At 47.8% G+C, this 27,114-nt stretch overlaps 1 protein-coding gene and 1 long non-coding RNA gene across 2 annotated transcripts in view; both read right to left on the bottom strand.

Annotated features, from left to right (window-relative positions):
* The window catches only part of EXT1 (exostosin glycosyltransferase 1), a gene marked incomplete at its 5' end in the record, with an annotated part of 172,961 nt that overhangs the window by 79,327 nt on the left and 66,520 nt on the right, over positions 1 to 27,114 (bottom strand). The window lies entirely within an intron of this gene.
* The window catches only part of LOC308190519, a 92,653-nt gene continuing 65,539 nt past the window's right edge, over positions 1 to 27,114 (bottom strand). The window contains exon 2 of the long non-coding RNA XR_013947289.1: positions 1 to 27,114. This exon is cut by the window's right edge and continues 46,473 nt beyond it. This is a non-coding gene — a long non-coding RNA (uncharacterized lncRNA).

Genomic DNA, 27,114 nt, shown 5'->3' on the forward strand with positions numbered 1-27,114 from the left:
TTTTTAATTATTCTTTTTGCATTTACCGGCATATGCTGGACATCTGACGTGCAAGAACCTTTCTAGACCGCAACCGAAGCATCCCGCCTTGCTTCCTGACAAGAGCAAGCTCATTTAAAACAAAATACGCACTTGAGGCAGGGCATCCTGTGCTGAAAGGCTGAGGCATAGCAATCGCTTCCTCCCCGCAAAAAGCAGCGAAGATTAAAACCACTCTGACACCGAGCTGCCTGACAAGGACGCCGTTTGTTGCAGGCACGCCGACAATCAGACACATGTGCCTTCGTGCTTACTGCAGCTGCAAACCCTGCTACAGCCACACTTGGCAAATAAAGAGCAATCAAAACCAGGCCATTATCGGCCTGGATAATGGCCCCGTATAGCTGATCATACAGAAAAAGTCAATTTTCAATTTTTTTGCATGCGGATTATTTATCACGCTCCCTTCCAGCGCCTTTTCTTCCATACAGCTTTGAAGCACAATGGATGTAAAGCCAAATTTCAGAAGGACCTAAATGTCTGAGAAGCCACCTCAATCCCATCGACTTCACAGGTCCTGAGTATTTAAGGCCTTTCTGCAAATTCCATCCCTTTTAAGTATACCTAAAAGCCAGTCCTAAATATAATATAATATAAATATAATGGTCCTAAAAATAAGCTTAACATGCAAGCAAGTCCCACGGTCTGTCTGTCAGTCCCAAACTGGTCCTGACAGTACCTCCACAAAAGGGCTTTAGCGATTTTTTCCCCTTCTCCGCCTGCAATTTTTGCCTGTATGCAGAGGATAATAATAACAGGGTTTTATAAAGTATAAAGGGGTTCTTCTGTTGGGATTAACATTTAAGAAGCGCAGTGCGATCTCGGCTTTACGTTTGATTAGGAGCCAGGCTCCAGCTCTGACACAGAGGATATGTAAGAAAATGGGGATGTGCAGAAATCACCATAAGAAAAGCCGGTCTGCAACAGAGGAGCCGCTCCACGCGGCCCCGCAGGACCATCCCAGTGAAAACCTTCTAGCTACGATTTGGCATTTCTGCATAAGATTTTCTCCTCCTCCTCTCTATCTCCCTTTTTATTTCATGTGATTAACAGCTTTATTAATTTAACAGCTCCTCACTTAAGAGGATTCCACCAGCTTACTGGTAGGATCCTGGCTGGGAAGCGCAGCCTGTGCTGGGCACAGGAAGGCCGTGTAAGCTCCTCGTAATGTAACAACTTCACGCCGTACTTACTATAATCGAAGACACACAATAAAAGTATTCTTCCTAAACTCATCAAGCCATTAAACCGTCAGCTCCAGCCCAGATGCGTGATGTATGGTGCTCAGCTGGCGGGGAGTCGATCCGAATGGGAGCTCCCAGATTTACGGCGCCTGACCCCCTGGCTCCCCCCGCCGGACCCCCCCTCGCCTTCCAGCCCTGGGAAGGGTCGCGGCCGACCCGCGAGGCACTCGTGAGTGCCAACAGCGATGGATGCAACGATAAAAAAGGATGCACCTCGGGATGCAACCCACTTCGGCGTGAATTGCAGCGTCCGCTCGGAGCCAGCCGGCCAAAAAGGCGACCTGTGAGTAGGGAAAGCAAAAAATTGAGGACAGCCCCCGACGTGAGGCAGGGCCGGGCGTGCTGGCGTCCCGCAGCTCGGCTGCAGACTGATTACTCAGCACGCAGGAAGCCGGTGTCATGCTCTGACTCACATCTCCGAAGGCGCTCCGCGATGACTGCAGCGTCCCCAGCCAGAGATCGCTACGATTGCTCCGAAAGAGGTAATGCCAGAACTATGAGCAGCTCGTTTACAAGTTCGTGGGAACCGTGTGACTCTTTGTTGCTTGAAGAACATTAAATCTAACTCAGATGGCAGCCTCCTTCCCCCGGCGAAAGCCGCCGACCTCTCCCGGAGCCAGCTCCGAGGGCATCGCGGCCCTGCGAGCGCTGCCTGGGCACCTGCCTCCACACGGTGCACGTTCTTAGTGAAGCAAGAAGGGTTTTGTAAAAACTCAACTCTTTTTTAAGGTATCAGTGGTGTTTTTAAACAGAAGACAACCACTCTTCCTCCTCCATGCTCCTTCTCCTTCACAGCCGTACTGCCTTCCAGCACAACCAGTGAACCTGAAGCAAGGTACGGGCTGGCCCCGCTCCTGCCTCAGCGCCACCCCTTACATCCCTCCCTCGCTGCTCTCCCCCAAAAGTCCCACTCCCCACTAAAGTTTTGGGGGTCAGATCTGCCAGGCAGCACCTACCCCACCCTCTGTTCCCTGTATTTGGAGCCTCACAGCCCCACCGCCCTCCCTGCGCTCCAGGTTTACGTCCTCGCCCCAAAGCCCTTAGCCCTCCAGACAGGCCGGCCGGCCAGACGTCTGGGAGCAGTTCGCGGCGATCCTGCAGAAACTTTTTGTTCTCCCTGCTCCAAAACATTTCCATGGGAACACTTTTGCAAGCGGGAGCTTCCAGCCTCGACACGACAAACATTTGCTCCGGTGACCGCGACGCTCGGAGCACCCGCTGACCCCCGCGCCTTCTGCAGCAAGCCCTGGAGTAGGCTCTGGCACACAACAGCCCCGCTGATTCCCCACCAAAACTTCACCGCTTCCTCCTGGGACGGCGCTGGACCTCGTGAGGCTTGCTGTGTCCACGTCGGTAGCGTTGCTCGCACGCCGAAGGACACCTACGAGCTCTGCCACACAAGCATCCTGCAGCCCTTCGAACAGCTTCCTCCAATCTGTTGTAACCACAGTGGCTTCTTACTCAGAAGGAAGTGTGGATTTATAAAGAATCCCCCCCCCCCAAATGTCTCTTCAGGGTATAATTTTACTTATTAATTAGCTTAGGAGCAGAAACAGCGCTGATGAAGTCCAGCTGTAACATCCCTCCCCGCTCCATCACCTAACGGGAAGCCCTGCCCCGGCTCGGGGCCGCGGCTGCTGCCGAAGGCAGATAAGACGGTATCTCAGCTCCTCTCACTAGGAACTGACGTACCGAAGTGTGCAGGGGAGCCTCTTCCCATGTGGGACAGCAAAAATATGCTGCAGACTCTGAGGGTGCTCGGTGAAGGTGCTCAGGGTCCAAACATTTCACCCGCCCGCGAGCCAAGGGCAGGCAGGAGATGCTCCTGCTCCCCCATGCCCCCCGGGAGAGCCGTCCGTTCCCACCCCCTTCCCCATTAGAAAAGACACAGAGAGGGAGCTGCCAGATGGGGAAACACAAGGGAAACACGCGGTGTGAGATAGGACTGTCAGACTAACAAATGGGAGAAAGAAAACACGCTTTTTCCACGGTGGGGTGTGATCTCGGCCAAATCGGCGTGGCGGGGTTTGCGCAGGTCCAGAACCTGTTTCAGTAAACAACAGACTCTGCTGCAGATGAGAAAATGTCCCCAGTAATTAACTTCCAAGTTGCTCTGTGGGATTTTCTGATGATCCCTTGCTGCCATTTGGCATCTCTGCATGGGACTTTCTGGGCCTGACTCACATCGCATTGTACACCGTTTCCTTACGCCGCTATAATTTAATCCACTCCAGTAAACTTACTCATGATTTACATCTCCCCCAGCAAGAAGAGCGTCAAGCCCTCCATCAGTTCCTCATTCTTAAGCAAAGCTTATTTTTTTTAATTTGGCTAAATTGTGTTCGGCGCAGTTTCCTCATTACAAACTGACAGGAGGAAGGTTAGTACCAAGATTTATTTATTTTATTATTTTTATTTATTTATTTATTTATTATGGGGAAAGAAAAAGGCCGATTAAAGATGTTTATGGGATGTTCTCTGCAATGAGAAGACTTCCCAGCCCCTGACGGGACAGGCACTGACCGGTACCGCCGTGCTGCTCCCAACGCCAGCTCCCCACGAGGGACAGACGTCCCCACGAGGGAGATTTAACCTTGCCCGGTGTTGCAGCAACCAGGCTTGAGCTCAGCCCTGCAGACTGGGACCGAGCTCCCCGATTTTCTCCCTCCCTCGGCTGTTTATGCATTTTCTGCCTCGTGTCTCCAAAAAGGGTAACCAGCTTCAAGTGCACTTCCACGGGCAGCGTGAATAGGAATAACGCCTTAAGCAGCTGCTAGTCATTCACTTCTTAGAGGATTATGAGACTCGCTTCGGTGATCTCTGCTTTAACTTCCCCCATATAAAACAGCTGTGCGCGAGCCCTCCCCATGTATGGGCACTGACACTTCTTGGTTCGTGTTTAGATCTCGCACCAGGTTGTATAAACAGCGCGAGGCAGGCTGCATTGTGATTTCTTTCATGCACACAAGCCCTGGCTTTTTTTTTTTCCTTAAAAAAAAAAAAAGGCCCTCTATTATTTGGTCCTTATTTGCCTTTCAAATAAGCACGCGAGGCGCTTTAAATCAGGAGGTCTGCTCTGGAAAAGATTAGGAGGGGTAATCTCAACCTCACAAAGGACTTTCATGCGCCCAGGGCTCATGGTAAGGGGGCAGTGGTGGGCAGAGGAAGAAACCAGGAAAATTCAGAACCAGAACCCATCTCTTAGAAATTGCTGCTCCCGCTTGCTTCACCTGCTTCGTGTGAGCTGCTCTGTGCAGCAAAACGACAGCTTGTGTCCAGCGGCCTCGGGGGACAGGACCTGGTCCAGGGCAGAGCACCTCACAGCAACCACTCTTTGGCTTGGAAAACAGAAACCAGGAGCTTGTAGTGGAAAACTTTGGGTTCTGTAGGTATTTGGGAAATGAGGTGCCCAACGGTTCAACTTCTGGTTTATTTTGAAGCTAGGCAATGTCCTCCAAAACTCCCAGCTAAACAGATGTTTAAGGACGTGACACGCTTCCATGCTGGGACTGTGAGTGCTGACATTTATTCTGGGGGCTTTGGTTTTGGCCTAAGATTTCCTTCTTCTGCCCTGTCAGTTTATGGCTCTCCAGGCCAGATGTGTCTGCACCTCAGGAAGGCTGGACATGAAGTGCTTCTACGTCTTCCCTGCTGAAGTCTGACACGCAAGCATCACAGGAAGGTAAAACCAGGAAGAAAACACACAGACACGCAGAGACACAAAAACAGAACAAAACTCTGGAATATGTAAAAAAAAAAAAAGCTCTATTCAAAATGAAAACAAAACAGAGAAAAAAAAAAAAAAGGTGTCAGGTGCATGTTTCTGAAAGCCAAGCAGGGCTGAGCAAGCATGAAACCATGAGGAGGGCATCCTCGTCCTGCTCTGCTCCGACAGGGAGAACCAGCAAGAATTTGTTACCACAGCACACGGCCTCATCTTACACTCCTCGGGATTAAAAAAAAAAAAAAAAAAACCATCAGCAAAACAGAACATGCCTAAAATGCTTCTGCTCCTGTCTAGACTTAGGCATCCAAAGGGATTAATCAGCTCCTTCTGCCCGAGCCGTGCGTTGCCCCAGCCAGCAAAGCGCAGCGGGTGGGAAGGGGGCTGTGCTGTGCAGCCCCGTACCGGCTCCCAGGAGGCTTCCCCAGCACTGGTACCCCTCTTCTTGGGATGAAACCACAGCAGTGAGCAACAGCCAGCAACCTCTGCCAGTGCTTGGTCACCTGCAGAGCACAGAAGTGCTGCCCGGTGTTCAGGGGAGCCTCCTGTGTGCCAGCTTGTGCCCACTGCCTCTTGTCCTGGCACCGGGCACCACTGCAAACAACCTGGCTCCGTCCTCCTTGCACCTTCAGGTACCTATAGACATCGATGAGATCCCCCCTGAGCCTCCTCTTCTCCAGGCTGGGCAGTGCCAGCTCTCCCAGGAGGAGGTGGGACACCGTGGTGGGACGCTGCGAGCTGCCCAAGGGGCAGGGACGAGCCTGCAGCTGCCACTTTGAGGACCTAAACCATCTGAGAGGTTTAACGCGCTTAACCGTGCCTCCATTAAAACACGTTTCGTTATAATTGCAAACTGATCTCGGTAAGATAAGGCTACTGGGATTAGACACTGAAGTCATCTCATCCGGTTAGCCAGCTATTAGCATTAGGTTTTCGAAACACACGGCCAGAAAGCAGCCCAGCCTCTCCACCAGATCCCACCACCAGATCCACCAGCCCCAGAGCCTGTTTTCCTGCAGACGCCTGTCTCCTTCCAGCATGGCAAACTGAGCAGCGAGAACTCGTCAGGGCAAAAAGAGGAAAAGCAAACACATTAAAAAAAAAATAGCTCTTGCTGTAAAATCTCCCCAGTAACTTTTTCAATAGGTATCAAGAGCTCCTGAAGTTTTTTTTAAGACCTAGGAAGTGGTGGGAGAGGAAGAGGGCAGGGGGAGCTCGGCAGCACGTTACAATGCATTTGTATTAAAGCCTCTTGGAGGGGTGGCTGGGGATATTTTATGATTTCACAAGAAAACCCTTGTAAACAGAAAAACTCAAAATGACTCAGAGATATCTGAGTTATGAAATCTTGTAAACTTCAGCCCATAATGGAAAATTCTGTGCAGGAAAACATCTGTGTTGATTTAGGTATCAGTGAAACCGAAATGTGTTCTATAAGTGGCAACACTCCAGTAACAAAAACCACAAAAAAGGGGCAAAAAAGCTCCCATCACCTTGTACCGGATTCAGATCTCGGTTGCACAGACACAAATGTAGAGGAAACACCACTGACTTCAAAGGGAACGGTGCTCCAGACTTACACCAGGCTCAGAGATTAGCGTCTGGCCTTTTACCTCCAGCTGAATATGTGAGAGGCATGGAGAACAGAAACTGGAAAGACCCGGTCCTAGGGGATGAACACTGGCTGAGGAAAACCGTATCGGCTTGTAAGAACCCTCCTCAAGTGACACCGAGCCATGAGCCAGCGGTGTGGCCGTTCGTGGGCGTTACACCAAGTACACGCCTGCCTCCCCACCGACCTCCCTTCCGAAGCCTGTACTCTGCTGAACCTGAGTTAGCACTTTCCATCGGTGATAAATTGTAAGCGCAAAGAACATTTCCAATCCGATCCGGCCCTCCTCCCAGTCGGTAGATGTCCAACACGAAACTACACCAGTCAATTTATTAAATAACCTCCAAGAAGTTTCTCGGAGACGGTCATACATATTCAGGCAGAGCAGTGGAGGAACTTTAAAGGCTAATATTCCTGATAATCTGGTGCTTAGGTTAATGTTCCCGAACATTTTGCTCGTTAGAAATCAGCCGTTCTCAACGAAAAGACCTTTTATAGATAGGTACAGTTCAAACATCATCAATGCCAAAGAGTAAAGAGTACATTAGAAAGTTTCAGGAGTATTGCATATTTAATACTGAAAGCTAATTTTTAATACCGTGTGTATCAAAACGATAACATCTACTTCTCTCACAGCTAATTGAGCTCTAGCGGAGACACAAAATCTGACAGCCCTCCACCGACGGGGAGGCGCTCCCCGCTGCACAAGCAATCTCCAAGTTCACGTGCCGAGAAGCAAATCTCAGCATGTCTAAAAACTGTGACTCGAATCTGGAACGAAAAAATGTAATTAAAATGGTCTCTCTCAGCTGACAGCTGCAGACAGCCATCCTCCTGATGTGACAACCTTCGTGACAGCTACAGTCCAGAAGCCAGAAGTAAGACAGAAGAGAGCAGCGTATAAAAGTAACAGTGATTACAGAATGCTCCCTGTGTTTAAAATAATAAAAAAAAAAGGCTTTATGTGATCAATAATTAATCCTGGCAAAGAGGGAAGGGTTGCTACGCCCCTGTGCTGAACAAAGAAGCCAGGTGGAGATCTGCCTCTGACCACGGCAGCAGGATGCTAAGCAGTGATGTGGGTTCTCTTCCTCTTCTTCCTCATGCCTCCTGTGGGTGCCCAGAGGTTAACAGGCACGGGGAGGGCAAAATCCTGAGCAGCCCCCGGATGGATGCCGGTGTCCTCACCGCTGATGGGCACACCGATGCGTTTGTTGCATGGTCGACGAAATGGAGAGGGCGTCTGCTGTGCCGTCAGACCTCGGAGCTGTGAGGAAGCTCAGCCCTTTGCCCTCTTCGCCGCGTTCCCCTCGGTTAGCAGTTACGGAGCAGTTTCTGTGTGTTTTCATCACTTAAGCAATCGGAGGGAGCTTTTTCCGCGCGTTGCAGTTTACGACAGCAGCCAAAGTGACTTTGGACCATTTGCATACTAATTTATAATTAAAAAATGGAAAATGATTCCCTACAGGGTGATTTTAAATTCTGACATTTTTTTCCCTCTGTAAAAGTAACAGGTAAAAGGCTATAAATCCTCATTTCCTTTCACACTGACAAACAGCAGCAGAGCCTTGCCCTATGCGACAGGAGCGTCTGGAAATTCATTTTCGGGATTCATTTTCTGACCCCCGTCCGTCCCCCAAAAGCAGCCAGGGGATGGCAGTGGGATCGTGGCCCCCCTCTCTTCTACACAAGCAACCCAGCCAGAAGCTTCCCCGAGCCCGAGGGCCCCGGGTACCCAGGGAGAGCCGTCCGCATGCCACGTCTGCAGGCCTGGGTCTCCAGCCAGGCCGACATGTTACGGCCAGGTCAGCCCGAGGGGTGAAAAGGGAGAGGGGGACGGGGTTCAAAGCCAGCCCCATGCCGGCCCCAGACTCCTTCCTCCTGACACAAAGCTGTCCCCGACATGTAAACGGGAGGAATTGCTATGGTGCCTGGCTCGGGTGGTGGTTTAGACACGTTGTTCGACTTGGGAGCGTCCAAGTGCCTGGCCTGTCACCTGAAGCCGGGCAGGAGGGCACCTAGCGTCCGCGGGTGCTGCTATGAGCACGAGGGTGCTTCAAAATGCCTGACTTGGCTGCTCCCTTCCTGTGTTCGCATCGGAACCTCCGCAAAGACAGACGCTAATTAGCTTTGACTAATTCATGAAGAAAAAAAGCTAATTAGCAGCCCTCCAAACTTTGGATGACCTCTCTTCCTGATGCTTGCTGCCGCTTCCATAAATTCCTCGCGCGAAGAGAAAGGAGGGAGGGCAACAAAAGGGTACATGGCAATGGCAGCTCGGGGTCGCAACACGAGCTTCACTCAGTAGCCAGAGGCACGAGAAGAAGAAGACGGGATGAAAATGGAGGGACTGAAGGACTCAGCACCCCACAGCTGCCTCCTGCCCATCCCCGAGGCCGGCTGGCCCCATGTGCCATGCTCTCGGGCCTTCCCTGCCATGCCCGCCTCACACAGGGGCTCCGCCGAGCCTATGAAGGCCTCAGTCGCCCACCTGCGGCTCTGAGGCCTTCCTGGTCCTTCCACGGAAAAGCCCCACAAGTTGAGATGGTTGCTGCCCCCTTTTCCCCTTTGGGGAGCACCTCAAACAGACAAGGCCTCCCGAAATGCACCCGTTCCACCCACGGCTGATCCCCAGACAAGGGCTGGAGGCAAGCCCGGCGGTTTGCAAACAGCTCCTAGGCATATAGGAATGCTCCCATTAAAATTTAGGCTAAAAGTGAAACATTTACCTTGGCATGAAAGCCTGAGCTATTCTCTTCTAAAATTTTCCCAGTAAAAATAATTTATTTGCATTGCAAGACATTTGAAGAGCTTATATTGGCCGGTAACGCTGATACTGCGGTATCAGACGATGCTTGCTGAGGACGCCCGTCCATTCCGGTTGGAATTTCAAAATGTCTGGACTGGAATCAGCTCATCCCACCCCAATTTTTCTCTCTGATAACATTGTATTAGCCATCTACTTTAACTCTCCATTTCCTGGCTGAATTAAAAAAGAAAATTACCGAGAAATGCGTGTGTTTAGAAGGCTTCAGCTTCATGATTCCCAGTTAAAATAAATTTGAAGACATGATTAACATTGAATGCATTGATCTATCTATTTATCCAGGAAGATGATGTTTTAATATACCCAGGCCAAACGGTAATTCATGTGCAAACATATTTGAATTGAAAAATGAAAGTCAACCATGAATTATTCTACTATCCATCATATTTACAAAAGCAGCTATGGCCATTTTTAGCTGCCTAAATCACAACATCATCCCTAGATATACAAAGCGATATATCTAATAGAGCCTTCCAGCTTCTTCTGGCTCATCTTTAACTTTGTTTTTTAATGCGTTCACTCAATTTACACTTGATTTCTTAAAAATTGTATGTTTGATATCTGTTTCCCCTGCAATTCTTAGGAATGCAGATAAAATTACCACAGCTGAAAAAGACAAACAATTGTCCCTCTTCTCAGCCTGTTTATTTTGTATATACTCTGCTTCCACATTTCTTCTGAATATCTGGCAGTTTCTTTGTTTTCTGTGTGTTGTCTTTCACATAGCAACAGAAGAAATTGCAGGGGTAAAGAGGAAAAAAAAAAAAAACTTCACACGGGAAAATATGAGCTCCTCTTGAATCCAAAGAACTCGGTACACTCAGAAGAGCTAATTAACAAACTAAATAACATACTCTGGAAGCAAACACTGACGCACAAACACAAAACAAGGAATGAGAATCTGGGGGTCATGGAGAATCACAACATAAACATGAGTCAACAAAGTAATGCCGTTCCAAAAAACAAACAAAATCCTGATTTTTAGGAAAATGAGTGGCATACATAAAAAATGGGAGTTAATTACTCAGTCACATTCCTGAGTCCAGGCTCAGACAATGCGCTTTCACATAGATACAGCAGCAGACAAATTTAAAACAGCCCAGCCCCTGAACAGAAGAATGAAAGTCACAAGAGATTTAAGAAATTTAACCGATGACCAAAGGATAATAGAATTAGATGTACATAGTCTAATATAAGAGAGAACTGCAAAATAAAGAAGTTAAGCTAAACAGAAATTGAATTTAAATATATAAAAAAGTGGAAGATTTCTATGTCCAACAGTGGACAAACAAAACAATCTACAATTGCAACAAAATGCATTTTTGTTGGATACCAAGGGAAAAATAACTCAATATTAAGGGTAGTGAAACACTGGAGAAAGGCTTCCTAAACCTGCTGCAATATTAACTTCATGGAAGTTTTCAACAGCAGCTTAGACAAATGAGATCAGGGCAAGACTTCTTCTTGTCCCAGTGCCAGAGACTGGATCATTTCTTGCAAATGTGTGTCGCTGCTTTGGGATTCTTACGAAAATAGAGTCCTGCTCCAGAAGGGAGGTGAGGATGGAACAGTAATACAGGTAGCAACAACCCAGGGCAGAACAAACAAACAATCCAACAACAATGAATCACACCCATCCAGCACCTCTTCAGATCCCGGCCAGGATAATAGTTTGTGTCTCACGAGAGACATTCATTGCATTGCCAACTCACTGACACTACCCCATGCCAAGATCCTTGATGTTCATCTTCACGCTGCAGAAGTGTATTCCTACATTTAGCTAAACAGCCAAACCTGACAAATACACGTTTCATCAGCGGCCTTGATTAGCAAAGATGGAAGAGCACAGATCTCTGCTGCAGATCTGTCTCAGCTCCTGAAAAAATAAAAATAATCCCCAACCAAACTGCAGGAAAGTTGTACTGTGGGTCCCCGTTTGCTTTATGGACCGTAAGCGATTGCAAAAGTCACAGGTTTCCACCTCCTGGCTGCACCGCGCTGCAAGGCAGCTGCCCTGTGCCCACAGGCACCGGCTTGGAGCGCTGCTCCAGCGGTGCCTAATCGCACTCCTTGCCACACCTGATTCCCCCACAGAGCCCGTATAAAATACCCAATTCATTATGTCCACTCCATTCCCGGAGGTGATTGAAATAAAAAGCTGCTCTGGCAGAAAAGCTTAGGAAATGAAACACGAGAGAGATGGGGAAAGAGAAGGAGAAAAATAGAAATCAAGAATAGAAAAAAGCACTCAACCAGGTGGATGGAATGAGTCCAGAATTACTTATAGCTCCAGAACTGAGAGAAAAAGAAGAAAATGAACACCTGGGCATATTGCGAGATTAAAAGTGTGTTTAGTGTGTGTGTCCCAAAAAGGGCAAGTCAGAGATATGAACTATGGACTGAGAAAAGAAATTCTCTTTCCCACAAAGATGGAATCTCAGTATTTAAGTTCAGGAAAGAAGTATTTATTCATGAAGATAGCTCTTCCCTTCCCTGCCAGAAGTAATGAAGATCACACTCAAAATCTAGCACCTGCACATGATTACCAGTTATTTAACCACAATCCAAATATTTTTTAAAATGTAAATTAATTACACTGATGGACAGAACTGGCAGTTGTAGCCAAACCTCCCCATGAAATTCCCTCCGTGAAGCTGTGATTGCCACGGGCTGTAATTAAAAAAATTGTCAATGTCTGAGGTCCCAAGTATTTTCCCACAGAAAATGCAAAGAGATCCAAGACTTTTACACTCTGTGGCAACCACGAACATGGGGACCAGACCCGAGAAGGTACAACTTGGGCTGCATGCCCAGTATTTCGGTGGTATTTTAGCACACTTCCATCTTACTCTGTTGTTCCTTTTTACTGTTTTTCATAAAGGAGGAGTTATCAAGAGTGCTGATTGTGCTTGATTAACAATGGATTATTAAACTACATATAAAGTGAGTCTACTAAATTCAATCAAGCCTCCTTCTTTCCCTATCTACAGGGAGATGTTCTGGTCCAACCGATGTTGACTTACCGTAATGCTTTGCCCTCCTTAATATGCCTTAGAGTTCTCAAAGGGAAAAAAACAAAACCACAAGCACTAGGTGCTCATCCTGGTGCTCCAGACAGGCAGGTAGAGAAGCCTAGCAAAGCCAAAACAGCAGGGCATTGGCCTCCCAAGACCTCAAACCCCAAAGCTTTTTCCCGTGGTGGATCTGCAGCTCTGCAGCACGCACCGAAGAGGTGGGTTGCGGGTCCTGCGCACACGGCGTGCATCAGCTGGCGTGCAACCTGACACGGGGCCTGCTGAACGGATGCTCTTCTGCACGGCTTTTCATCGAGGGGGGATTTGGTGTCAGTTTTCAGCAGTTTTGTTACAAAAGGTGTTGGAGTGACTTGGTTGAGACAGTTAGATAGGGGTGGTGCAGAGGTAAACGGGCCACTCCCTCATCTAATCCAGGAACTGAAAGCACCTCTTTAAAAGAGGTGTTATTAATAAAACTTCAAAGGCCTGCTGACATGCCCAAACACACACAGAAAAGGAGATTTTGCAACTGCACGGCGTGCGAGGCTAGGGCCTGCTAACAGCCAGCCACGACCCAGTACTGAGAGCGAGAGCAGATGGCTCTACACAAACACACAGACCTCGGCCACCCTAACATCCATCTCGTGTCCCCTGCCCCTCAGCTCCCCTGCCAACTTTTTTGTTGTTTTAACATCATATTTTCCTATTTTAACATCATATTTTCCTATTTTTAAGAACCTGCTTCCTGCAGGTATAGGAAAGACCTATGCAAACAACAAGGGGAAGCTGACGACACCGGCAAAAGAGCAAAGCTGGCTGACAAACATGAAATAAATCAGCCGAAAAACAGCCATCTCTTTCCGCTACACTCGGCAGTCACAAGGAATTCCTGTAAAAGGGGAACGGGGGAAAACACACAACACAACACCAGGACTTGGTGCTGCTGCTGCGGGCTGGCCGCGTCCCGTCCTTTGCTGGGGCCTTGGTCACGGCCTGCAGAACGGGCGCTGGCGGAGTCAGAACATGTTTAATTCAAAACCCAAACAAACTTCTCCTTCTGGCTTGCAAACATTACATCACTGAGGTAAGGGATTGGCAATACTATAACTAACCACGGGAGGCCAAGAGTTCAGGTTCTTTGATCCCGGAGGCTACTTGGAAGCAAGCTTTGGGTGCCGGTCCTCACGGGACAGCCCCTCGGGGCAGCTTACCCCAAGCTCCTTGGCATATCCTTCATGCCATATGCCATAAAACAAACCTATACCAGAGCAGAGGACTAGTACCGACCCGTGAGGGTCACACTGAGGGAGACAGCTGGGCACGTAGGTGCTCTGGTGTCGGGACTGCTCTTTTGGAGATGCTGTCCTCTGCCAGGCCCAGCCACATCACTGCGGGGTACACCACGCCACGTACTTTTCAATAGGATTCCTCCAGTCTGCTGGGCCTGCAGCTGCAAAGCCTGTTATTGTCATAAAAACTATGAAAAATCAAGTCGGTGCCTTTCACCAGGGGTGGTCCAGGGCAGGACCAAGGGCTATGGGCACAGGATCGGCAGATCTGACACCTTTAGTCACAATGACGCCGTCTAACGCAATCCCTTTTTCCTCCTAGTTCTCTCACAGCGGGGTTCTTGGGAAGATTATTTATAAAGCCCTCTTTGGCGCACCTTGGTTTAATCAGATACAGTCTGAATATCCCAAGACGTATTAATTACCATTGCCACAGAAGTGCAACTGAAGAAGCAAAATGTTTTTCATTTGCATGGGCTGAGTATTTGTTTAAAACATTCTTGGTATCATTAAGATCTAATCAAAACATAGTGCATGACAGTTAGGCAGGAAATCCAAAAAAAAAAAAGAAACACCCAAAAAACTGCCTGCTGCTTAAGTATCCAGTTTTCTAACAATATTGCAGTAATGTCTTGACAGATAATTGGCTTTCAGTTATAATGGAATTCCTTATCTAAGTTGGTAAAATTACCTATTGGTCTTTTCAAAAGACAAGGGAAGGTTGGGAAGCAAATGATAATTCTCTCCAGCATGGAGAGATTTTATCAGGAAGATAAGAAAAGATATATCACCTGACTTCTTTTGGGAAAAAAAAAAAAGTGATTGAAGTTTATAAAGGCTCCAACCCATTTGGAAAATTATGCAAGTGCAATTTTAAATTAAAATTTTTAATAAATTGATTCATAACAGCTTTTTTTTTTTTTTGTAATGACATGTTTGAAGGTCTCTGCATGTAGAATACCTGATTTAAGTTTTACAAATAGAGGTAGGAAAAGTACAAAACATTTAATTTGATTTCCAACTGTTACCAGTTACGAACTCTCCCTTCCTATTTACTACAAAGAATGGATAAAGGTCTAAATTTTCACTTTCTTCATGACTATAGGTTGCTTTGATGTTTGTTTCCTTTTTTTTGGTCCCAAATCCAGGACGCTACAAAGTGACTCAGTTTCCCAAATCCCGGTGCACCCAACCTTGGAGAAGAGCCTTTCAGAGGATACTGAAGTCTTCAACAATCATTACATTGCTTTTGAACTTAAGTAAAAGGATTTTAGGGACTATCCAATGTCCTTACACTGTGAACAATGCAAACACCTGAATGTGCTCAAACAACCCTTGCAAACCTGCGTTTCCAGTCTTTGTGGCTTCAGTCCTTCTGCAGCCTTTGGCTTCTGTTGGTCAATCCACATGCAGAAACACATGATCAAAGTCAAGAGCTGCACTGCAAGTTACTTTCAAGAAGAACTTAGTCTTCAAGGTGTCCTGATAATTACAATTGCCTAGGAAGACAAATAAAAGATACTGCCCCCAACTGAAGTGCACGCCTGAGCTAGATCTAAAATTTCCCAGCGCTTTTCAAAGAAGTGTTTTTAAAACCTTGGGTTGTATAATAAATCAAGATATCACTTTATATATATATGTATTAGGCTAAATGATTCTTTAAATGTTAGCCCTTCTAATATGATGGCATTAATACTTTAAGACCAAAAGCTAAGCCATGACTTTAACACACCTCATCAGAAGTGCATTAAACTTTACTTGCCTTTTTTCCAGAAGTGTTGAGGCTTTCCTCTCCAATCTTTTCCTGAATGTTCTGAATTTTACCTCACCTGGGACATATTTCAGAAACACACTCTCTTTTTGAGATGTCTTTCTAAGGAGGAATCCCTGGGTAAAGCCTTAAGTTTTCCTGACGGTTAGTAAATGTAAGCAAATATAAAGCAGAGACTTTAATGTGACCACAGGAGGGGCTGGAGATGTAGGGTGGGGAGAAGACAAACCTACTTTGTTAGCACTTCCAGTTAGTTCTCTCTGTACTATGAAAAACAGTCAGCTAAAATCACTAGCTACTTGCAGAGTATAGATGGTATCAATAGAAACTACATAATTTGCTGTTCTGAGAGTTGTGTCCTTTCGTGGAAACAAAACTAGACAGACAGAGGTGGCAATTTCTAAGTAGCGGGAAGTTGTTTAATGCTCTTTATCATGCTTTGATACAGATGGGTTTTAGCAACAAATTCTCACATCAGAGCTGGGCTCTGGCGCGAGGCTCCGAGCACCACGTTCTCGCTCTGCAGCTGACAACCCCAAGTCCATTCGAGATCTCCGTTTGGAGAAACCAGCTGCTCTCCCTCCCTGCGGTTTTCAGAGGGTTTCAGTCCAAATGTTTGGTCCAGGTCTGTCCTCCTCACCAGGAGGATAAGCCAAATAAGCCTAAACAGAGTAAGTACTTGCAAGTGGCCTAAAAAAAAAGAAACCTGCAGCTATCGAGAGCTGTACAAACATATACGACTCAGAATTTGCTCTTCTGGAGGACTTCCTACCTGATAACTTCTGTGTACTTTATTAACATCCAAGTTTCAGAACACGTATGAGGCATTATCTTCATTTTGCAGATAGGAAACAGAGATATTTATTGAGATAAGGCACAGAAAGGTGAAGCGACTTGCCTGAGGTCACATCAAGGTTTCTGGCAGAGGCACGATCTTTCCAGATCTTCTGAACTCTAGGCCTCTGCTTTAAATTACAAGACTTCGTCAGGTTTATAGCATCTCGCCCTCCCCTCCTGCCGCCTGTTTGTAGTGCCGAATTTGCTCCGAGCAAAACGTGCTCATTGATGAACTCCCTCACTCGTTCCCCAACATCACTTACGGACTGCAACTTCAAATGAAAGTCTCCGCGCTGCAGTCATATTTTACCTACCCGGTTATTCTAATTGAGTATTGAGCAAAGTGGCTAATTAGGAGTCTTCAAGGGACTGTTTGTTTAATTTTGTTTTGGAATGTGTGCTTGCATAAATGCCATACAAGAAAAAGTCTGGAGGCCGCAATCATCTGCAATGTAAAAATATTTCAGTTTCTGCGAAGTTTTCCCTCCCCTGAGGGTTCTAATTCATCTCCACGAGTTGATAAATCAAGTTGGAAGCGCCCTCCCCCCGCTCTGGTGCCTAGCAGAAATATGACCCTCTTCTTGTCCAGGCATGCAGACAAGTGATGAATCAGACTTTCCCCAAGAAAATGCTGCAGCTCTTTTCTTAAGGCACATTGCTGCCTGAGTAACTCAGCTTTTCCTACAGCCTCTGACTGCATGCCTGTATTTACTTCCAGAGAACGCAAGAGCTAGGGTCTGGATCTGACCCGAAGACGGCTACCCGAGTGCTAGCCAGCCAGCATCTACAAAAAACGAGGGCTGGAGGAGGGTGCAGCCCCTGCAGGGCTGTTTCCCATGAGATTTCCCTTTGTTTCCATGCAGCAGTCCCAGCCGGTTCTCACCCCGGCACCCCGGGCACTCCGAAGTAGCTGTGAAGGCAGCCAGGCATGACCTGCTCTCGCCTGCACCACCTGCCAGCATCCCTACCTGCTTGAGGCGTTGGAAGACCTTTTCACTACAAGCATTAGCATTCATTACGATCTAAATCACAAGTTTTTCAGAACGGTTTCAACTCATTCGATCCCTGGGGCGAGTGGATTTCCCCCCAAAACTTTTTCTTCCTCTTCAAAGTGGACCAGGGCCAATTCCGATTTTTTGCCCCGTGAAGAAAAGACAGAAGCTGGCCCAAAGAACAGATTTAGGCTGTTTAGAAACGTGAAAGAGATTTTGCTGTAACTTTAAAGACAGAACTGCTCCTGTGAGGATCCAGCCTCTCTGTCCCTTTGGCTGTGCTCCTGCTCAGCATCCCACGCGACGCTGCGGTTACTGAAACCCGTGCTCGCCTTCATAGGCATCGGCTTGACGGAGCCAAGCAACCCCGGTACTCAGAGAGTACCTCACGTGACCCCTAGTAATCACGTTCAGAAATTATGAATGTTCCCGTTTTCCAGAAGGAAAGACTTAGGTAGCACATTGCCGTGTTTGCTACAAGTCACCAACTGACCAGGTAAGGAACTTGGGGTCTGCCCAGTTTTACTTCTTGTACCCAGCTGAGCACTGTGATGTGGGTTTCCCTGCCCACGGCCATGCTTTGTGGTCCTTAGCTCTGGGTACAAGCATGGCTCCACTGAATTTATCCTATTATTTAACCAGGCCAGAAGCTCAGTCTTACCTGACGAGTAAGGTGTGTGGGTGACAACAACGTCTGGCACGGCACGGCACGGCACGGCACGGCCTCATGCCAGCCAGGAGGGACCTTCTTGCACAGCACCTCCAATTCTGCCCAATTCTCTTCTTACTCGATCGTTTGTATTTGGTTTTGCACGTTTTCCCAAACTGCTCTAAAATGCTGGTGTTTAGGAACAGAGAGGAAAAGCTGCGTGCATTGGGAATAAAATGCGGTGCATCCCGTGGCTTTATGGGTGTTAACTGCTGGTCAGTCGTACACGGGCACCAATATTTAAGAAAATTTGTACCAGATTTGGCAGCCCACTAGAACATGAAACAGACTCCCAATCTTGAAAAATTTTTCCACAGCCCTGCTCCCATTTCTTCCTTCTGAGCAGATACTAAACAGACTCTTTTCATCTCCCAAGAGCTGTGTAATAGAAACAGAGCGCTGCAGGATGTATGCATCCACATGATTGTTTATTTGGATCACTGTAATCCAGGCTGATTTACACAAGAAGAAGGGTCCCTATTTAGGTGAGCTTGCTTCAGTTCATTCCCACTTCACACTTGCACCAGGGCTCCCCGAGCCCCCCGAGCTAACGCAGATGTTTGGGAGATGAATCAGGAACGGAGACTTAACACAAAGTCTGCAGACACCAAGCAGAGAGTAGCCCAGCTGTAACGCACAGCCCCCCACCAGCATCCTCGCTACAATAGCTGCAAGTATTTTATTCATTCGGGGAAGTTCAGGCTTGCATATCAACATCCCCTGGTTTCCAGATGCTCGGCGCCGGATGGCGTGAGATCTGCGGGTGCAGCGGCCGCCACCCCTTACCTGTCTGAGCAGCACTCCACGTGGCCGGGATCAGATTTCTGTTCCTCCAAAGGTGAGCTGAGCCTTGACTGTTAGCACAGGGAACGGAGAGCTTTTGGTTACGGCAGCGAGCTGACACGCACGAAGACAGCTGGAAGCGGCCAGCTTTCAACCAGGCAGCGTACGTGCGTGGTGCAGTAACCAGCCTCGCATCCTGCTAGCCCCTGCACCTTCAGGCACTGCATGACCCACTCCTCGTGGCTGCTGGAGGATGGCTGAGCGTGCCTGCCCGCTGCACGGCTCCGAGCACCGTGGGCAGCCCAGCCAGAGGCTCACCCCCATCACCGGGGTGTACGAACCCGAGGGCACGCGTGGCTTTGGGCATCCACGTCCCACCATCGCTGCAGTGCTCCTCACACCGCACCGACGCACGCTGTGCAACTCCAAAGAGCGGGTTCCCAAGCACTTACTGAAGCGGATGAGTTAATGACACGGCTCCGGTGCTGCTGCTCTCCTTGCACGGCCCGCGAGGGGCTGGCACGGGAGGTCCAGGGGGGACCTTCGGCTTCCTACTCACTTAATGCCAACTAACTTGAAAAATTAATCAAGGAAATTCACATTAATACAACTGACAGGCAAATGCAATTACAGCGTGCCTAACATTTAATTCAATATGGTTACTGAGTCTAAAAAGCACGTTACTTTCTTTATGAGATTGCTTTGCTATTTATTAGGGAAAAGGCCTCTATAAAATGACTCTTCACCCAGCTGCTGGAAAGAAAAAGAAATCCGGGAGCTACTCCCATGGCATGGGATTGCTTCACCCACTCCAGTAAGATGCACTTTCTAAAAATGAGACAAAAACCAAGGCCAGAATTGCGCTGCTGGTCTTCCACTTCTTTAGAGCAACTTCTGGGGGACCACTGTGGAAACCCATCCTGTGCTTCTGGCCCCATGCAGAGTTCCCATGACAGTCCAAATTCAAACTGTTATGTCTACAGTTTTAACAAGGCCTTTTATTTATTTATTCATTTATTGCTTACCTAATAAATGTCCTGTTAAATTCTAGGCTTCAAAGCTCTATCAGATGGCAGCGTTTTATCAGTTTAGCTTTCTTGCTTTTGGGGAACAGAACGAGTAGCAGCGGTGACAGAAGAGTCATCTACGTGTAGACCTTAGCACAGCTCACTAATGCCTTTTAAATTAATTTGAAAGGCTGTCTTGGCTCAGAAAGGCCAGACCTTCCTCTTTTTAATTAAAACTTTTAAAAAAGAAGAAAAAAAAAAGAGTGAATTTATGCCTTAATCTCCCTTTCTGGTCAAACAACGTAGCTTTCCTCACCACTAGCAAGCAGACTTTTTTTTTTTTTCCAAGCCCTGCCCTTCACTCATAAACAAAACCAGGCAGGGCTACGTCTCATTATAGCCTGCACAGACACATGGTCCTGCTGAGAGGGCAGCCCCATGCAGAGCAGCGCACAACAGCAGAAGGAGCAGTTGTCTGCAAGTTTCCTATTAGAACAGAGGCGCCGTTCAGACATCGCTGGGGCTCTTTAGAAATTCCAGTTTTAAGCCTCAGTCCAAGGGTTTGGAAACCTGGAAGCAAAAATTTGTTGCTGAGCGCGGCGGCGTGCGGAGCTGCACCGCTGCCCGCGAGCACCCTGGACGCTGCCGGACAGACGGACAGAGCAAGCAGCTGTGTGAGCATCTGCATGCCACGAGAAATGGGGCAAGACAGACCAGTGAATGTGGACATTTTCTCATTTGCTCCTCGGTTTTGGATTTGGGCAAAACACAACAGATTTGGCTAACGCTGTAGAACTAAGTATGTCAGTAAATAACTCGTCCCTGTGCTAAGCGGTGCCGGTCTTGGCCTCAGAAGTTTACAACTGTCTTCACAAAGTTTACAGCTGTAAACTTTCCATGCAATTAAAAAGGAAGCAGCTTTGAACCCTGCAGTAGCGATTACAGAATTAATCTAGATCTGACAGCTCTTAACACGCATCGGCACAAATATCATTTCCTGATCCACAGATCAAATGCTACAGCAGGTCTGCCAGCCACTGACAAGGGCAACAGCCCCGCGGTTTTCATGGCAATGAAGACGTTGGTAATTGGGATAAAAGCGTGGGCTGCTACTTCCTATGAGAAGAGAGGCTCTCACCACAGCAGCAGCTTTTGCTGATGTCCCTGCACTCGTATGGCTCCGTGCAAGGGCAGGGCAGGTTACCACGTTAGGGACACAGCGCACGAGTGCCTCTCACGTGGCGGTCCCCATTGGAAGGAGCCATTTGTCTACACCTGAGCAGGGGACCAGTGACAAAAGCCACAGGCATCTGAAAAGCAAACCTCCGCATTGCCCAATCTTCTCCGCTGGCTGCTCTTCCCACCCGAGGAATGGGAGAGGAACATTTGCCCGGGGAGCAAGCACCAGCCCAGCTGTGCTCAAACCCAGGCACCCCGGTGCATCCCCATGAACCTCCACTTCATTTATTATTAACAAGAAGCTGCAAAAAACCAACACAACAGCACAAGAAGAGCCAGGTCAGTGAAGCCCGAGAGGCCACTCGGTTCACACTCCCCTGCTTCCCCCCTTTTCTTTAGCACCGCAATGAATTTAGGGCTAGCGGGATGCTGGCTGAATCGGCCGCATTGTCTGCAGCCCGGGCTGCTTGGCTTCTGGCTGTGGCACAACCTTCCTGCTATTGGGAGGCATCTGTTTTGCATTCATTTCAAAACGGCTCCATTGTGGTACCCGGCTTTTCTTTAAATCGCTTTTATCGCTGGTCTTATCAGCTTTTGTGAGGCCAAGCAGCCCCGGGAGTAATGGATGCAGAAGGAGGCAGGGGCTGCGCCAGCCCCGGCCTGAAAAGCTTCTCCTGGATGTTTTGGGATTTCGGGTGAGAAAGGCGAAAGCGATGCAATGCCTGTCCTGTTGCTTGGATACTTCCGAACTAGTGAAAAGAGCCGAGCGCTACACTGCTGGCAGGCCCTACCCAGCATTGTATAGATAGATGTACAGATATCTGGGAGCCAACAAACATAACCAGGAGCGTTTGTATTTGGAAAATACGAAGTGACCCAAATGAAAAAATCCCTGAAAATCTACTGCAAATACAAGTCTTTCAGCTCCAAGCTCCAGGCCATTTCTCAGCTAGCTGTCACTTTTCACTTCAAAGGTTATTCCTTAAAGCTAAATAAAATATTTATGTTACCCAGTATGAGGCATGAAAATTATGTTTTGCTCATTTCTGCACGCAGATTTGAAATCTGCCTGTAATTTCCTTTCTGCTATTTGCAGGTTTAGCTGCGAATATTAAGTGCTCATTATTACCAGCACTGAAAAACCAACAACCAATCCCAAGGTCAGACCCGGATATTAAGTGCTGGGTCATTTCCTGCCTCAGTGACAACTCTTCCCCAAAACACGAGCTATCACATCAGATCTATTAGATTTTCTCTTTCTCTATCGGAGGGTATCAAAGTTTATGCCAACCATAGCACGACGTGTGCTTCTGCCCCGCAGCAAACCTGGGCAGGCTGGAGACTCTCGGACCCCTGTGTGCACGCGTGCGGTTGATATAAACATCAGTACTCAACTCATCAAGCAGATTTGTTTTTCTTTATTTATACCAATATATCAAACATATCCAATTTTGTTTGCTTGGTTTCAACCAGCTCAGTTAGCAGCTCACTGCATGTACTGCCTAAATAAATCTCATAACATTGCCATTCCGTTTCTGTTTGTTTAAAAGCCCAGCTTTAGAGCCAGCAGCTCCCAAACCAGAAATGAAAATATATGTTTACTCATCCCTGACCAAATTTAACTCCTGCTAAATTCAGTGTCATTTTGCTACTAATTTCATTCAGGGCAAGAGAAAGTCCAAGGCTTTTCATGTCCTGAGTTAAACATTGAAACTATAGCTTTAAACATCGAAACTATAGCTTTCACCAAACAGTGGAAGTAAAAAGTGACATGAAGTGCTACCGTTATCCATCTATTCCCTGTGCATTTGCTAGAAAAAGCTAACCTTTGTAAAGGCCAAAATTTCCTGTTGGTTTTGCATGAGTAAATTCAATGCTGTTCTACTGACCTCGCTCCTGAATTCCATCATACCTGAGAGCTGCCCCTGGCTCTGATGGTTTTCACTTGTATGGGCAACAGCACTGCACCTTCACCAGCACAGCTGCTGGAATCCATCATATAACGGGTTTTATTGAAGTATTATAAATAGAAATAAAGATTATTAAAGCATTTTACTACCTTCAGTGTAAAAGGCCACAAGCCATCTCCAACCTGGATCAGGCGAGAGGGAAATGCCTCCCTGTACACGGCAGCTAGCATCCCTGTCAAAGCAGGCATGCAACCAGGAGATGCTTAAGGAACCAAAAGCCCCAGCCTAACCTACAGAGGAGAAGAAAATGTTCATTGTGAGGGAGCATAACCAAATATACAACACGCAACAGCAGGAAGCCACCTCAAGAGTGAAGACCACATCCCCACGCGAGGTGCCTCATGTCCTCTCAGATCCTGCCAACACAAAGGAGTTTCACTGCAGGCACTGAAACCTACCCCGACGCATCCGGGGGCACAATCCTGTGTGGATACACACCGGGATGTTACATATAACCCACTCGGTGTGACGATTCGTGTGTGGTGAGGTCATTGTCACCTCACATTTGCCCAGCAGGTAGAAGAAGAGCCCCATCTGAAGATAATTTTGGAAGACAGCTTGCCATCACGAACTGTAAAATAAAGTTGTCCTCATCCCGACAGCGTAAGAAGCACAAATGAAGAATTACCCAGTAAGTAAACTGTTACCACTTGGGGGATTCAAGTATTAGAGAGAAGCTACTTGAAGCCAATAGGGGGATCAAATATGAAATAATAATGTATTAGAAGTAATAAATTAAAGATGAAATATGCTTCACAGCTTCAGTCTGAAGAACCACACCGCCTTTAATCTGAAAAAACGCGACGCAACTAAGAACAACTGAGATAGCGTTAATCTCCGGCTTCAGTGCAGCGACGGCGAAAAATAAAAAGGACAGATTTTAATCCCGTGTGAGGTTTTATCTCGGTCTCAGCCTGGCGAACCACCCCGAGGTGTTTGTCTTCCCAGCGTTTACCAGGGAATCAATGGCAACGAGGGGCCAGGAGCCTCCGCGCGGCCCAGGCTGCCCAGTGGGCGCAGGCCTGCAAGGCAGCGGCAACGCCGGGCCTGCGCCGCCTGCACCTCCACGTTGGAAGATAAGCATGCCTGCAATCTGTTCCACTTCATGCTAATTACAGGCAAATCCTGTTTAGTCTACTCATGAAAGTAAATTGATTTGCATGGGATTATTTCCAGGGGTAAAAGGGATCTAAGACTGGCCCAGAGGATTTGGGGCTTTTGGGTGAGATATCGATGAAGTCCCCAGTTGGCTGAACGTTGAGTGCTTTTGATATCGTGTTAATACAGGTCAACAAATGTGATAGAGAGATACCCTCCCTCCAAAGACCCTGAACAATACAACTATTATTATTATTATTTTTAATTTCTTTCTTTTTAAATAACAGAGTTGTTTTACTATTGTAAATCTTGAGCTTTGGTTTGCATAGCCAAGAGATCTGGCTATGGTAGATAACTGTTTGAAAATTATTGGGTTTTTTTTGAAGGTAATCTCTAAGGGGCTACCTTCTTCAGACCAGTTAACACTTTTGAAGGAGACAGATACAGCAATACCGCAGCTTGGCCCAAGCCCTCCCTTTGCCCCGTTTACTCCACTCCTCGGGGACCCATGCATCTTTTTAAACAAGGCACAGCTCATGCGCCTCATACATTATTAGTGCAGCGTCTTCTCCCCCGGCTTTCCGAGCTCTCCGTTCCCTGCAGAGCCGCTGTTGACACTTCACATGCACCTACTTTGTAGCCCCTTTGTCTTATGACAAGATAATCAGTGCCAGGCAGATAACTTCCCCTCCACGCAGCCGCTCGGATGGCTCTGGCGCGGGGCTGTCTGCCTTCCACTGCGCCGCCGCCGCGCAGGGCTCGGTGACACGAGGAGAGACAGCTGTAGACCTCCAGTCTCCGAATTTCAACTTTCTGGCATTCCCCCATTTTGCATGACAGCGTCAGCGCTGTCAGAGGGAAAAAGGAGGATTCAGCGTCTCTCCTGTCATGCTGTGAAGCTCAGAATTTCACATCTACAGCACCTTCATCTTTCAGCAACTGCTGCAGTGGGGCGGGGGGATCGGTCCCTCTCTGCTTCATGGGTACAAATCCAATTTAGGATTGCATTTACTTTACCAATACAGCTATTTTTCTGCACACGATATCAGCTGAACAAGAAGAGGAGAAATTCCACGGTTCCTGTGCACCCTGTTCTCCCTCAGCTGAAGGTGAGCAACTAGCATGGAGGATTTGGACAACTGAGCTTCAGTTGAGGAGTTATCAACTGGGCTTGGGTGAGAGCTCCTAGCACAGACACCTTGTGGAGCCTGGCTGTTCTCTCACAAACATACACACAGACACTTGCTGCTGTAGTGGCACCATCTTTCATCCCTGGACAGGTCTCCCAGTGCCTGGGGTTTCACAGGACCAGTCCTGTGTGCTCCCCCATCTCAAATCTGGTGTCTGCATGACAGGGATTACACAGTCCCCTCGAAGACCACTCCATTTCTGCACCAACGATAGTGGATTCATGGACGGTTCTTGTTTGGATATCTAAACGAAGTGAGATTAGCCAAGTAGTGCTGCAAGCCATCCTCTCCCTGGTCAAGGTGCTTTTTAAACCATTTGCAGGCTGGCAGCATTTTTAATGCCCTAACTGTTGCATCAGCTCTAAACAAAATTCCTTTTGCTGCAGCTCTAAGAGCTGGGTGGCTCAGCGAGTAAGTTTTTTTTTTTTTTGGTGAGGCAGATAACCTTCCCCTGTAACGCTCAGTAAATGTCAGGTATTCAGAATGGCGTCACCCCTCTCAAGTTTCTAAGGCCTCTCTGATGCAGACACTCAACCATAACCAAGGCTTATACACAAGAAACTTTTTTTTTTTGCCTGCCCCTTACAGCACTTGAAAGCTTTTAAAACAGAAAATTCCAAGTCAGCTGCAAGAGGAGAGACAGAATTGCCTCAACCCAGCTCCACTTCTCTCCTTGCGATCCTTGCTTACTGTTTCCATCAGCAACTTTGTTTTAATATGGCATTTTCCCCATTCACTTCTCGTACCCACTGCAGCCACACGCGGCAGGCACCACCGCCTCGATGAGTGCTCGCGGGGACGCAGAAAAGCAAACCCCAGCTCCCTGCGGCACCCCAGATAAAACAGGTCCCTTCGTGTACAGGCCAACAGCTGAAGGACAACATCCCACTGCCCAGACAGCACACAGCTCCCGCTCCTGGAAATCAGCGGGCACGATGAAGAAAGACACAGGACCCGAAAATACAGCCCGGCTGGCAGCCCATCCTTCAGCAGCTCGGGGGGCAGGCTGCAGCCGGCCACTGATCTCCTCCCCGCCTGCCAACACCCGAGGGCAGTTTGCCTGCAACCCAAGGAGCCCCCGGGCGCCGAGCCAAAGCAATGCGATGTGTTCCTCACTCCACGACACCTCGGTTCGCAGCTGCCCAGGGTTCGGCCCAGGAAACAGGCTCCCCCAGTCACTTCGTCCAGCATCCCCCTTCCTGAGAGGCTTATCTCCACCGGTTCAGTCTGGCGAAGCAATGCTGCAAGGCATTTGGCTTGGCTTGGCGGTGGGTGTATCTAGAACCCGTTTAACCGACAGCAATGACAAGAGAAGCCTGCGATTCCCAAACTTAACTGATTTGAAGAATAATAAGAATTCAAGCTGGATCAGGAGAGCTCCTCTGCTAACTCACTTTATTGTCAGTATTGACCAGCACAATCTGGCCAAATCCCCAGTGCAAACGAGCAGCTTTAGCCAATATCGTCACAGAGCCAACAAGTCTTAATTTGCTACAGGAAATGCTCATTTTACTGTATCTTGTGCATCTGGCAATGGCTAAAATGCATCTAACTCAGTCAACAGTCAGATGTGATGAAACACAGCCAGCATTTTTCCACTGGCGTAACGCAGAGCTCAGCAGACGGGCTGAATCCAAAATCTGAACACCACTGAACATCAGATGTTTCTACATTCATTTTCAATTAAATGTTTTTGTGCAGGACTCCGACAGAGAAAGAGGCTGTCTAGAGATAGACTACACGACAGAAGATACATAAAGGAAGAAAATAAATAAAAGCACCTACACAAAGTGTAAGCCTGTGCCATAGCAGTGCAGAGAAGCTCTCTT

The sequence above is a fragment of the Anser brachyrhynchus genome (genome assembly GCF_964034855.1).
Source record: "Anser brachyrhynchus genome assembly, chromosome: 2".
Lineage (NCBI taxonomy): Eukaryota > Metazoa > Chordata > Aves > Anseriformes > Anatidae > Anser > Anser brachyrhynchus.